This window comes from Tachypleus tridentatus, chromosome 9 (assembly GCF_004210375.1).
Source record: "Tachypleus tridentatus isolate NWPU-2018 chromosome 9, ASM421037v1, whole genome shotgun sequence".
Lineage (NCBI taxonomy): Eukaryota > Metazoa > Arthropoda > Merostomata > Xiphosura > Limulidae > Tachypleus > Tachypleus tridentatus.
The window spans coordinates 86,262,200-86,275,232 of record NC_134833.1 but is presented as its reverse complement, the minus strand read 5'-3'; the positions used below and the strand labels follow the sequence as shown (position 1 = coordinate 86,275,232).

The 13,033-nt window shown below is 34.0% G+C and overlaps 1 long non-coding RNA gene across 3 annotated transcripts in view; it reads right to left on the bottom strand.

The window, feature by feature from the left end:
• Positions 1–259: 259 nt before the first annotated feature.
• The window catches only part of LOC143225669 (uncharacterized), a 28,817-nt gene continuing 16,043 nt past the window's right edge, over positions 260–13,033 (bottom strand). The window contains exons 2-3 of one of the 3 annotated variants that reach the window (XR_013013980.1): positions 9,786–9,870; positions 260–992 (exon numbers count right to left, since the gene is read on the bottom strand). This is a non-coding gene — a long non-coding RNA (uncharacterized LOC143225669). The remainder of the gene's footprint in view (positions 993–9,785; positions 9,871–13,033) is intronic. The other 2 variants (XR_013013981.1, XR_013013979.1) reach the window with 2 other exon arrangements.

Below are 13,033 nucleotides of genomic sequence, written 5' to 3'. Positions count from 1 at the left end.
TAATATTTATATTTGTGCAGAATAAAAATGAATTAATATTTTCTGAACTTTATTTCCGCTCAGATTTTCTTAAATAGAAATTTTCTCTGTCGCCATATGATATGAAATAAAACACAGTATAAACTTTCTTCCTGAAAGAAACTTTGTTACAAAAATTAATGAGCTAAATACTCCATTACATGTAATAATCACGAGTGTGATAATGCTTCTTATGAAAATAAAATATATAATATAGTAAATGTCTTGAAACCACAGACTGTGATGGTAGAAGCTCCAAGTTTATTCAGAACAAATACATTTTGAATTATTATATTTGACTTTTACCGTTAATTGTGTGTTGTTTTTCTAATACAATCAAAGAGTTATTATATAGAATTTCTTTAGTTTAGTGTTTGGTTAAACTCCCAGAGATTACGACTACAACAAAACTCCTTGTGAGGAACATGGTTTTTTCGTAAAAAAAATTCCTTTAATGAAGAGAGGAGAGTTGGAGATAGTCCCTTTACTGAAGAGAGGAGAGTTGAAGATAGTTCCTTTCTTGAAGAGAGGAGAGTTGAAGATAGTTCCTTTACTGAAAAAAGGAGAGTTGGAGATAGTTCCTTTACTGAAGAGAGGAGAGTTGAAGATAGTTTCTTTACTGAAGAAAGGAGAGTTGAAGACAGTTCCTTTACTGAAGAGAGGAGAGTTGAAGATAGTTCCTTTCTTGAAGAGAGGAGAGTTGAAGATAGTTTCTTTACTGAAGAGAGGAGAGTTAAAGACAGTTCTTTTACTGAAGAGAGGAGAGTTGAAGACAGTTCCTTTCCTGAAGAGAGGAGAGTTGAAGATAGTTCCTTTCCTGGAGAGAAGAGAGTTGAAGATAGTTTCTTTACTGATGTTACCAGTTGTTGTCGTGTTATATACTGTTCTATTGATTCTCTGTCTTTGGTTTTCCTAGTTATATCATGTAGTCCCTATCTTTTATCAGACTCATTTCCTTTGAATGTTTTCTTTCCCTTTAAAAACAGTAATTTTTTGTAATACACTCAGATATTTGTACTTAGTTTTTAAAAAACTAAAGTGTTTCAACCTACACTAAACAACATGCAGTTACATTTGTTTAGTGCCACTCTGTATCTCAGAATGGCTGGTATGGGTATTAATACTTTTATTGATAAGGAGAGAACAACGTATCGGCCTTCCATGATTAACCTGAAGATGACCTAGGGAGGGCGAAACGTTGTTCTCTCCTTATCAATAAAAGTGTTAATACCCATACCAGCCATTCTGAGATACATTTTTATTTCAAATGGATTTCTCGTCATCAAGAATGTGTCACTCTGTATCCTGTGAATAAATGACCTTTAATAAATTGTGTTTTTATTAAACACCTACCCTTGAATAAGTGATGAAAATTTGGCATTTTTGGGTTGCGTGTTGATGCAAAGGTTCTTTGGCTATGTTTCTTTAACATTATGCATACAAACTGCGATATAAGCTTTTATAGCTGGCATTGTTTGCTGTTCTGCTTTACAATTTTGCGCAAACCTACAGAAAGTTGCTCTCTGTGCAGAACCGTTCCTCATATTTAACTGACAAGCTGAAAGAAATGCAGGTCGTCAAAAGCGTCTATAACCAACTCTTCGATTATCCTAATCGCACAGGAAAGCATTATTTGACCTACACTGTTATAAAATACCTGTAGCCCTACTGCACAGCCGTATTTTAGCGCCAACAGAAATCAAATCATAAAACTTCAAATTTGCACGCCCGGCATGGCTAAAGCACTCGTCTCGTAATCTGAGGGTCGCAAGTTCGAATTCCCGTCACACCAAACTTACGCGCCCTTTTAGCCGTGGGGACGTTAGAAGTGACGATCAATCCCGCTATTCGTTGGTAAAAGAGAAGTACAAGAGTTAGCGGTGGGTGATGGTGATTAGCTACCTATCCTCTAGTTTTACACTATTAACTTAGAGACAGATAGCATAGAAATACGTCGTGTAGCTTTGGGCAAATTCAACAAACCAAACCAGATTTACATTCCTGGAACGTCATGTTCAGGCCACGCTCGACAAAACTTGTGCAAAAATGCTTCTGAGAGATGAAGACACAGGAACCTGTGACTCCACACAGAAACAATTTTCCTTACGTTGATATTGAAATCTTGGATACATAACAATGTTTTCAGTTGGGACGGATCCTTTCTTCATATACAGATACTTTTCAACCATTAACTTAATACACGCCAATATCAAAACAGCTTTGTAGAAATGTAAAAAAAACTTGTTTAGGACTCAGATGCTGATATTGTGAAGCAAGATAACTTTAAAAATAAAAAAAGGAAGGAATTATTTTGGTTTTATCATACCTTCAATGCTTTTAGTACGGAAGCATTCTTAGTAATAGACGAATTAATTATTACATAAGTGAATTATTTAGCTTCGTTTACATTATGCAAATTAATAACTTAAACTCAGGTACGTTACAACTTTTCACAATGAAGAGTGTTCTTTGATCAATTAAATATATCCTTTGGTTATTTTCATGTGTTCTACACTCATTACCGTAACACTGTTATATACTGAAAAACGATTAAACAAGTAATGCATCAGTAACAAGAAAGTAAAATACATTAAAGAAGTAACCAATGGCGAGAAGCTTACATTGGACTTTATGTGACAATATATTTATGGCTGTCCTAACTGGCTGAGATGAAAAAAACAGTTCTATAACCTTAATCAGATTAATTTAATTAGCTATGAGACAAACAGATCCACGGGTCTTCATACAGTTTCAATATGTATCTGTTCTGTAGTTTGTTGATTGAAACATGCTGTATCTAAGCTGAGAAAATACGGTACTCTCGAAGGATACAAAATACTTTATTTCCTCAAACTTACCTAGCGCATATCTCATATGTTGTTGTTGTTGCTGATGTTTACCGCATACCTGCGTACACTATAGACTATCTACGCTCTGTACGCTGCATGGAATAAACCTCGGATTTTAGCATTATACGTTGCTGTTGTTTTGAATTAAGCAGAAAGCTACACAATGGGCTATCTGTGCTCTGCCCACCACGGGTATCGAAACCCTGTGTCTAGCGTTGTAAGTCCGCAAACATATCGCTGAGCCACTGGGGGCCACCATTATACGTCCGGAAACTTATCGCAGACGCACAAGTGGACTTCAACTAAAATAAAAATCCAAACAAAACTTCCAGTAGAGACGAAATTAAAGACGATTAACTAGCCAATGATTACGATCTGACGTATAACAATACACGAAGGTTATCAGTATATATATATATTTTCCGAATAATAACTTGTTACTCCCAGACCCATACTTCAATTTTTTTCTTTATCTGTGATGTATAAACATTTATCAGACGACCAAACATTCTACTGTGTTATAAAATACTACTAAAATGTATATATTTATTTAGAATTCAAGTAATGATGTTGGTTATGTTTACCTTTTGATATATTTCTTTAGCTATATTGTTTCACAAAGAAGTGATCACTTTTACTGGTATTTTAAACTCCTGAATATCGAGTTATAATTAAACAAGAACAGTTTTAAAGTAATGGTTTTAACAAATGTCTAAAACATTCCACAGCGTAGCACTACGTACTCGGTTAATTTCTGTAGACAACACCAAGTAATAACTTACCAATGTCAGTGCTATAAAAATACGCGTGGAAAGAATACGTTCCGTTTAAAAGAAAAGAAAAAACAAACAACTTGCAACAAATGTTCTCACTTGTCTAGTTCTCAACTCCAGTTTGTTTACACAATAATATGATAGGGTTGGACAGCTCACGTGAAAATGTTAGCTTTTGTGTTTTATGTTTTTCGTTTCTGGTAGTTGCACAAGAAATTCTTTATATTCTGTAAGTTGAAGTGAACATGAAACGTACGTACGAATGAAAAACATTTCTAGCGACCTCTCAGTTAAAAATACTTTTACTAAATTTTTTTAAAAAGGCAAAAAAGCACGTGAATATTTAATTCTCGAGTGTACACGTAATTGACTTATCTCTTGTTTTTGCTAATTTATTATTGTAATTTCATAGGCTTTTAAAATTATATCCTCAGTAGTTATCTTATATAATAATTTTTCACGAATATTTAAACTTAATTAAGTTGTTTGTTTATCAAAGTTCTACAGTTATTCTTGAATTATATTTACAAACAAAATATAGCGACCAATCTTCAGATAGCCAAATTGACTGACTTAAAATTAAAAAAAATTAAAAACATAAAATATAAATATTTGCATTACTAATAATGTTGGACTTTGATTTATTGACTCGTTATTGTAGATGTACAGTATTATGCTGGTATAGAAATGATTAGTAAATATAAAAATACGCGTTGTAAACTAATTGTTTTAGCAAACGTCTGTATTTTCTCAAAAGTGCCAAATGGAATAAATAGTTTCAATGGGTGTATGTCCGATGATGTCTACCTTTTTGTGAAGATAAAAATAGCTTCTGTTTAAATGACCACCCAGGTTCAAAACATTACATACGATATTCTTATGGGAATGTACTTAGCATATAACATGAAAATAATTACTCTCTTTAGATTAGTTTCTCTTAGAAACTAAAAGTTATAACCATAGAGAAATAAAGACACACACACACATATATATATATTCTATAAATATAATATTGTTTATTACGAATTCCTTAATAATTATTTTCTTAAAACGTGTTTCAAACTTGCTGAAGAGTTGTACCTTTATATCTAGTCTTCTATTGATTTACAATTCAAAACAATGTTAGCGCACAAACTGTTGGTTCTATTTGTCTTTCAACATTTGTATCTGTGGTGACAGCTAATTTTAAAGCACCTATTCATAAAAGCAGAAAGTTGTATTACATGCCCTTTCTAGAATGTTAAACCTTTTGGTGTCATCACGCTACCTACCAATTTCCAAGTAATACTAAAATACAGTTCTGATACATACTTTTACACAGCGACATTATACCAGCTGTGAGTATAACGTTGGTTGCTTAAACGCTTATTCAGAGTCGTTTTAATAAAACATATTCAATTGTATGAACAATATTTATTCTTTGCACATGAGTAATACCTTTTTCTCTGTCACGCTATGTGTAAACAAGTGTTACTTCAACATATAAAGAACGTTAGGATCTCCGTCACGCCAAATATGTTCGCCCATTCAGCCGTAGATGCGTTATAACATAATGGTCAATCCCACTATTAGTTGGTAAAAGAGTGGCCCAAGAGTTGGCGGTGGGTGGTGATGACTAGCTTCATTCCTTCTAGTCTTACACTGCTCAATATGGGACGACAAGCGCAAATAGCCCTCATGTAGCTTTGCGCGAAACTTATAAACAACGAATGTATTATGTCATAAAAATATCAAGTTAATTACAGATTTTTCCACTTTTCTCAAAATCATAAATACGCAAAAGTAGCATTTCACATCTATCGTTTGTTTCCTACAAATAGCTGCCCAAGAAGCTTTTCGCTCAATATTACAACTCATCAGTTAACTTGAGGTTTATAGGTATTGGTTTAGAGTATTTATTGTTTGAGATCTATCAGGGCTTCAAATCATAACTTTTAAATTATTATTTTGTATATGGAGATCACACTTAATTGGCTAAAGACTTGCGGGAAACAAGATATTAGTCTAAAATCGTTATTTTTACACGATTCTAAACTTCAACTGCACTGCACAAATGACAGGGAAAAAATCTGCAGTTAGCATCACTTTTTATAATAATTTTTAGGCCTACTGGTTTTCAAAAATTCTCTGAGTTACGACTTTTAAATCATGATGAAATCATTTGTTTTTGTTCCAGAATCCTCTGCAGAAGTAAAGAAATGGGTGCATGGAACAAATCAATAATGGTTAAGTCTAAAACATGATATCAGAATAAATGAATGAAACGTTAACAGGACTTTTGACAAATGTGTGTTAACTCTTTCAGATTGTTGCAGGCTCAGATGTGTAAAATGCACTTGACAGTGGAAGAAATCTCATCCGTTATTATCAAGCGTTGCGCCTCCCTCAGTGACACAGCGGGATGTCTGCGGACTCACACCGTTAAAATCCGGGTTTTGATGCCCGTTGTGGGAAGAGCACAGAGAGCCCATTGAGTAGTTTTTTGATTAATTCTAAACAAACAAACAAACAAACAAAATCAAAATTACAAAAGTATGTTTGTTTGTAATTGAGTACAAAGTTACACAATAGGCTACCTGCGATCTCCCTACCATGGGTATAGAGACCTGAACTTTAGCGCTGTAAGTCCGCAGAAATACTATTGTGCAGCTGACGAGCAACCTAAATGCAACTGACTGGTAGATTCACAATCTTCTTGTCTAATTCCGTATCGTGAGTTTACTGATAATGGTTTTGATGGAGTTTTAGGTCAGTGGTATCAGACACTCTTACTGCAATATCAACTGGGTAGTGTGTCTGTAACACATTATGACCCATCATGGCTAGGTGGGTTAAGGCGTGCGATTCGTAATCTGAGGGTCGCGGGTTTGCCTCTCCTTCTCACCAAACATGCTCGCCTTTTCATCTGTGGGGGTGTTATAATGTGACGGTCAATTCCACTATTCGTTGGTAAAAGAGTAGCCCAAGAGTTGGTGGTGGGTGGTGATAACTAACTGCCTTCCCTCTAGTCCTACAGTGCTAAATGAGGAACGGCTAGTGCAGATAGTCCTCGAGTAGCTTTGCGCGAAGTTAAAAAAAACAAACTGTATCACATTATTTGTTCAGGTTTCTCCTAGCAAAGACAGGTGAGTATTTCATGTTTAACAAAAGTGTTCAGACATGATTTCATATATGTTTGTTCAGATGAACGCATACATTTAATATACTAAAGTTTTCATTCTGTACATAACTTGCTAGCATCCTAGCTAAACTTTCTTATAAAAGATGTTACTACGAAACTCTGTAATGTAGTACTATTTTGTTTCCTATTTAGATAATCTAAGCTAGAGAATTAGGTATATACTGAGGAAATGTACTCCATATTGTTTGTTTAGGGATGATCTAAGTGATTTGGGTAATGTATGCACAGAGAAATAATCATTCAGTGTTTGTATATGGTTTTATTTGGATTTCTGCACATTTTCTTATGAAGGAATATCTATTCCGTTCAGTGTGCATATCCTGCTACATTCCGTTTACTTGAGTGCTTATCTAATGAAGAATTGTGTTTTTCATTTCACAACATGTTTTGTGTCCAACCTTTTCCTTCAAATTTGTCAGGTATGAAACTAAGTTTCACTATGTGTTACATTTTGCTTAACTCGTTTAGTTAGTTCAATTATTATTATTGCCTATACGAGGGCTGTTCAAAAAATACGTGGACTGACGTCATAAAACAAAATGTACTTTGTTTAGAAGTTACAGGTATGGGACCCCTTCAAAGTACTCTCCTACCCAACGCACACACTTATCCCAACGGTGTTTCCACTTGTTGAAACAGTCCTGGTACGCTTCTTTTGTAATGTCCTCCAGCTCCTTCGTCGCATTTGCCTTAATCTCGGGAATCGTCTCAAATCTTCTTTCTTTCAAAGGTCTTTTGAGTTTGGGGAACAAGAAAAAATCGCAAGGAGCAAGGTCAGGTGAGTAGGGGTGGGGTGGGTGGGGAAGAACAGTGATCGAGTGTTTGGCCAAAAACTCACGAGTTCTGAGGCACAAATTTCGCAGCAACGCGGTGCATATTCAATTTTTCGGTCAAAATCTCGTAACAAGATCCAACTGATATCCCACACTCTTCAGCAAGCTCCCTGACAGTCAGACGTCGATTTGCCCGCACCAGGGTGTTGATTTTGTCGACGTATGTGTCGTCAGTTGACGTGGAAGGACGTCCATCTTCAATGGACTGTTGATCATCCTTAAAACGTTCATGCCACTTGAAACATGCCGTATGCTTCATAGCAACATCACCGTAAGCCGTGTTAAGCATAGTAAAAGTTTCAGTCGCAGATTTTCCAAGTTTAACACAAGATTTCACAGCAAGTCGTTGCTCCTTCAGGTCATTCATTCTGAAATCCGCCAAATGAAAAAATCGCACTTCACTTAAAACCGCGTAGCTAATACACAAATGAAGATATCTGCAATCGGGAAATGGCGTCGTAATCAGCTGATCTGTGCAAACCTAGCGACACCAAGCTAATTCTCCTAGAACCAACTGAAGCCGCGCAATTCAAACAGTCCGCGTATTTTTTGAACAGACCTCGTAAAGTTATCAGTAAACCTGAAAACATCAGAATAGTTTTGTTAACTAGTTTAGATGAAGGGAGCCTGATGCTCTTGCTGCAAATACATTAGTGGCTTAAGCATTTTAAGCGAGAAATAGCTATTACTATGACTCTATCCCGAATGGAGCTCCAGTAATCGTTGTATTAGGGGCATTTAATAGACCATCTACCTGGTCTGTTAGTTTAATTCTTCTAAACTCAAATACAGTACTGAAACAAGTATCTTTATTTACATCATTGGGTGGGCAAATGAATTTTTTAACATAATGATAGATCCTAAAAATACATAATTTAGTTATATCATAAAGGTAGAAATCTTGGTCTCTTTCGCATCAAAATGTAGTTTGTGCCTTTGTTTTAAGCATGTTGATCCTGAAAACAAAACATACTGTGATGCCAACCTAGACTCGTCTAATGATTTTTTGTTACTTTAACAAAACATACTGTGATGCCAACCTAGACTCGTCTAATGTTTATTGCTACTTTAACAAAACATACTGTGATGCCAACCTAGACTCGTCTAATGTTTTTGTTACTTTAACAAAACATACTGTGATGCCAACCTAGACTCGTCTAATGTTTTTTTGTTACTTTAACAAAACATACTGTGATGCCAACCTAGACTCGTCCAATGCTCTTTCTTTAACCTAACAAACCATACTTGACAAATGCTTTAGATTGATGTTGCTATGACTGGACACTGTCTTAGCCACTCGATACAAACCTAGATGCCCCTTCAGTCTTCCTTACTGTAACTGTTGGAAAAGTCTAATTACAGTGTCCTCTTCTAGAATTCACTTTCAAGTTTCTCAATGGCCAAACGTGATCAGTTAATCTACTTATGACATTATTATTAGTACTATTTTAGTTGCGAAAAAGAGATTATAACATAATTGCAAGAATTAATCGATACCTGAACAGAAATGGCTTTGTATTCTAGTTCATTTATCTGCAATCATATTCAAATTATAATACACGTAATAAACTAATAAGTTATTTGATTTAAATTATTGATTAACTATGACTTTGCTAGTCACTTGAGCTGATCTGAAGGTTAAACTGTTATACAATATAATAACAACATTCAAGAAAGATAAACGTAATATACCTACTTGCGAAATTCAAAATACAAATTATGCTAACGTTTTAAGTACAAAAAATATATATACTTGGTGTATTGCTAGGAACAGCATCATCAATTGTAACCAAATATAAATTGTACAGAAGCAAAATCCACGGTTTTTCTTACTTCTAACTGTTTTTTGTTTGATGATTTTCAGCGTTATATTTTGTACAAGCATGCTGCTCAAAGGGTTCATGATGTTAAAGAAATTTTCCAAATGCTTAGAACCTACTATCGTTTTGACTTTTCCTTCTATCAAACATTTTTACAAATCGATGAAAAGACAAAAACGAAAAATCTTTCCTCTGGCTTTGTTCATGAGTTTAGTAGGCATTTTAAAGATAAAGGTATTAAAAGATCTGTTTATTTACCTGATCAATGTTGCATGTCTAACGACAGATAATAGAAAATAATGAGCACTTACCATGCCCTTACTTTGAGCTTCTTTCTTTGTATTCTAGGTTACTCAATTAATTTGCCTTGGCTCAGCACATCAGTCCTCTTTCAATCTAGGATCATACATATAAATTAGTACACATGGGACCTTAAAGGAAATCAAACATTTTCTTTCTTTTTTATAATAGTTTTGAACTGTATTTGAATCAAAAGTTTCTCTTTTTGAAGTTTCACTGCTTCGTTGGTGTCGGTGATACTTGTACTATCATATTTACTTCTTCTATCTCATTAAATGTTAGTTGTCTGTGGGATTTCTTTGTGCAGTTAATTTGGTACTGAAATCCATGTGATAAAAAGTGCCTTGGAGGAACTGTTGTCAATACATTTGGCTTTTTTCTGATTATCTTAGGGTATCCAGAATTTTTACTACATGATATCACAAACTTACCCTTATAGGTTCTGATGCTCCTTTTGTCTTGGCCAGTATGCAGTGACAGTTTTATATAGAGCTGTTAATATTTAAAGCTTAAATTTTAACTAACGTTAAGCGCAGAAAGAAATGAAGAACCAACTTCGCACTTCACAGAGATTTACGATTGGTCCTATATAACCAGATGATTAGGGTGCTCAACTCGCGATCTGAGTCCCTGTCCCACCAAACGTGCTCGCCCTTTCAGCCGTGGGTGCGTTATAATGTAAGAGTCAAACCCACAATTCGTTGGTAAAAGACTAGTCCAAGAGTTGGGGTGGGGTTATAAGTAAACAGGACTTTCAATTTTGCTTATAAAAATCATATATGGTTAAAAGTAAACAGAACTTTCACTTTTGGTTCATAAATGGGTTTAGTTAGCAGTACCAAATATGAAATAAAGAATTCCAAAAGAAAAAAATCCATTAAAAGTAAACGTCTAGTTCGCGAAAAAGGCAAAGTTGTTGGTTTGTGGTACTAGTCAACAACTATACTTTAACCGTTTAATTAAAATTGAGTTATGACCACATCAATTATAGCAACTAGGAAAGTAATTTCTAAAATAAATTGACACTAAGTAATAAAAAACATTCTAATCAACTTTAACTACACTTATTAAGCAAGTTATAATCACTTAAAAATAACTAGAGCCAATATGTGGTAGCTTATTAAGTAAAGCAATTGGTAAATTTAAATAAAAATGCGTGCTAATAAATTTTCTTAATATTTGGAATATTTGATAAAATATTACAGTCATACAGTGAACTTGGTTGTAAAATATACTCGTAGTTAATTTAGATTATACGCCAAATTACATGTATGTAAATAATCTCCGACATTGTGAAACCAACCAATAAGAAACCTTGGAGAAAAATGCAAACCATAATAGATATTTCTGTAACCTCTAGATCAAGTCAGAAGTTAGTTTGTTCGAAATATTTTAAATACTATATAACATAATATTTTCACTGCAAGTTAATGGTCCCAGGGATCACACGAACATAAACATATCTCATATAGATGATATTTGATTTGATTGATTGAAAAACTTTATTTGAAGCATATGACGATGTCCCAAGTAATTAACTTAGAATAAATATTGCTCCTAACTACATATCCTTCCTCTTATCAACAATTTAAAAATGGGAAAGGTTATAATTGAAACTTATGGGCCTCCGACTTGGCCATGTATCCTATGTGCACATTAGGTTCCAATCAAGTTAGAAATACTAAATATCTGGGATGAATTATAGAAATTCACGATTTATTCATATGGTGAAAACTTCTAGAAGTCGCATAGAAATATTACCAATATCAAAGCCAGAAACAGAGCTCTGTCCAAATAGAAAGCGGCAGTGGAAATATAAATAGAAACTAAGCTATAACATTCAACAAAAGGCTTAACTTATTCCAATATTCTTTCACAAGCCAGTTCTAGAGCTTGCAACGTTTCTGTTAAATTAATTAAACAAAGTTCAGTTTCGCATAGTTACTTAGCCGTTTACGTAGCTTTTAAAAGTAACAATACTTACAATTATTTTTAATTAAGAAACAACTAAACTTACGTAGTGTTATTTACAAATATAATAGCTTATTTGTAAAATAAATAGATTTATGGCCATTCTTTTGCTTGTTTGTTTACACTTAAACACAAAGCTACAAAATGAACTATCTGTGCTCTGCCCATCAAGAGTAACGGAATCCAGTTTCTAGCAGTGTGTGTCCGCAGGCATACTGAGGGACTGGAACCAGTCTTTGAACCAAAGTTGAATGTGATTTCAATAAATATTTGTTGTATGTTTTAAGTATGTGTGTTTGGCTCCTTGTGTAACAAGCATATATAAATTTTCAGCATATTCCGGGTATTTAAATACATACTGTTTGTAACTATGTACGAGACACAGCCAGATCCCCATTCCATGTATTTTGCTATTGTAAAAACAACAAAAACTCAATAAATAAGTTGGGATTCTAAGAAACAATAAAACTGGGAACTTTTCTTCAAGCAACAACACGGAAACTTATATTATCATTCATTTTGTTGCATAGAAGCTTTCCGAACTCTACATGTGTCACTCCTAGTGGCACATCGGTTACTCAGTGAGCAGATCACAGATGGCACATATCTTTGCGCTAAGGGCAAGCAAATAATTCCACACTTGTTATTTTATTAAACGTTGTATTTTTCTTTCACAATTGTTACCTATTATGTCGTTAATTCATAAAAAATAACTAAAGAACAAACAACTGTAAGATAATTAACGTCAATTAGTTGTGTTTTTTCCTTTCTTTTGTAACGTCAACGTACACCTTAATTCAGGTTGTTGTTGTTTGTCTCATAGTAACTTGGCGAATATCCAGTGTTTGGCTTATTAACCATATTTTTCAGTTATAATATTTGATGTATGTTGAAATAACTATTTTTAGACCTAGTATATAATAGGTACGAAATTAAAGTGTTTTGACTTGACATAAAGTCAGATAATATATTGTTTTACTTGGGTCTTTTTGTTTAAAATGTTGGTAACGAAAAAAAAACACGAAGAGTGAAACGTTAAAAATATTAGTAAAGAACGATTTGTGTGCTTCGTGGGATATCATTTGTAACACCTCTTATCATTATAAACAATATTTCATATATAATAATAAAGTTTGTTATTCGAACTAGAAGTTCATTATTGCACGTACTTATTCAACCATGTGTAGTTTTACATTAAGGGACGTTCTTAACCTAACAAAGGGTTCCTGACAATTTCAACTTCCTCTTTTCTTATACAGTAAGCTGCGTTTGTGTTATTACTGTCGTA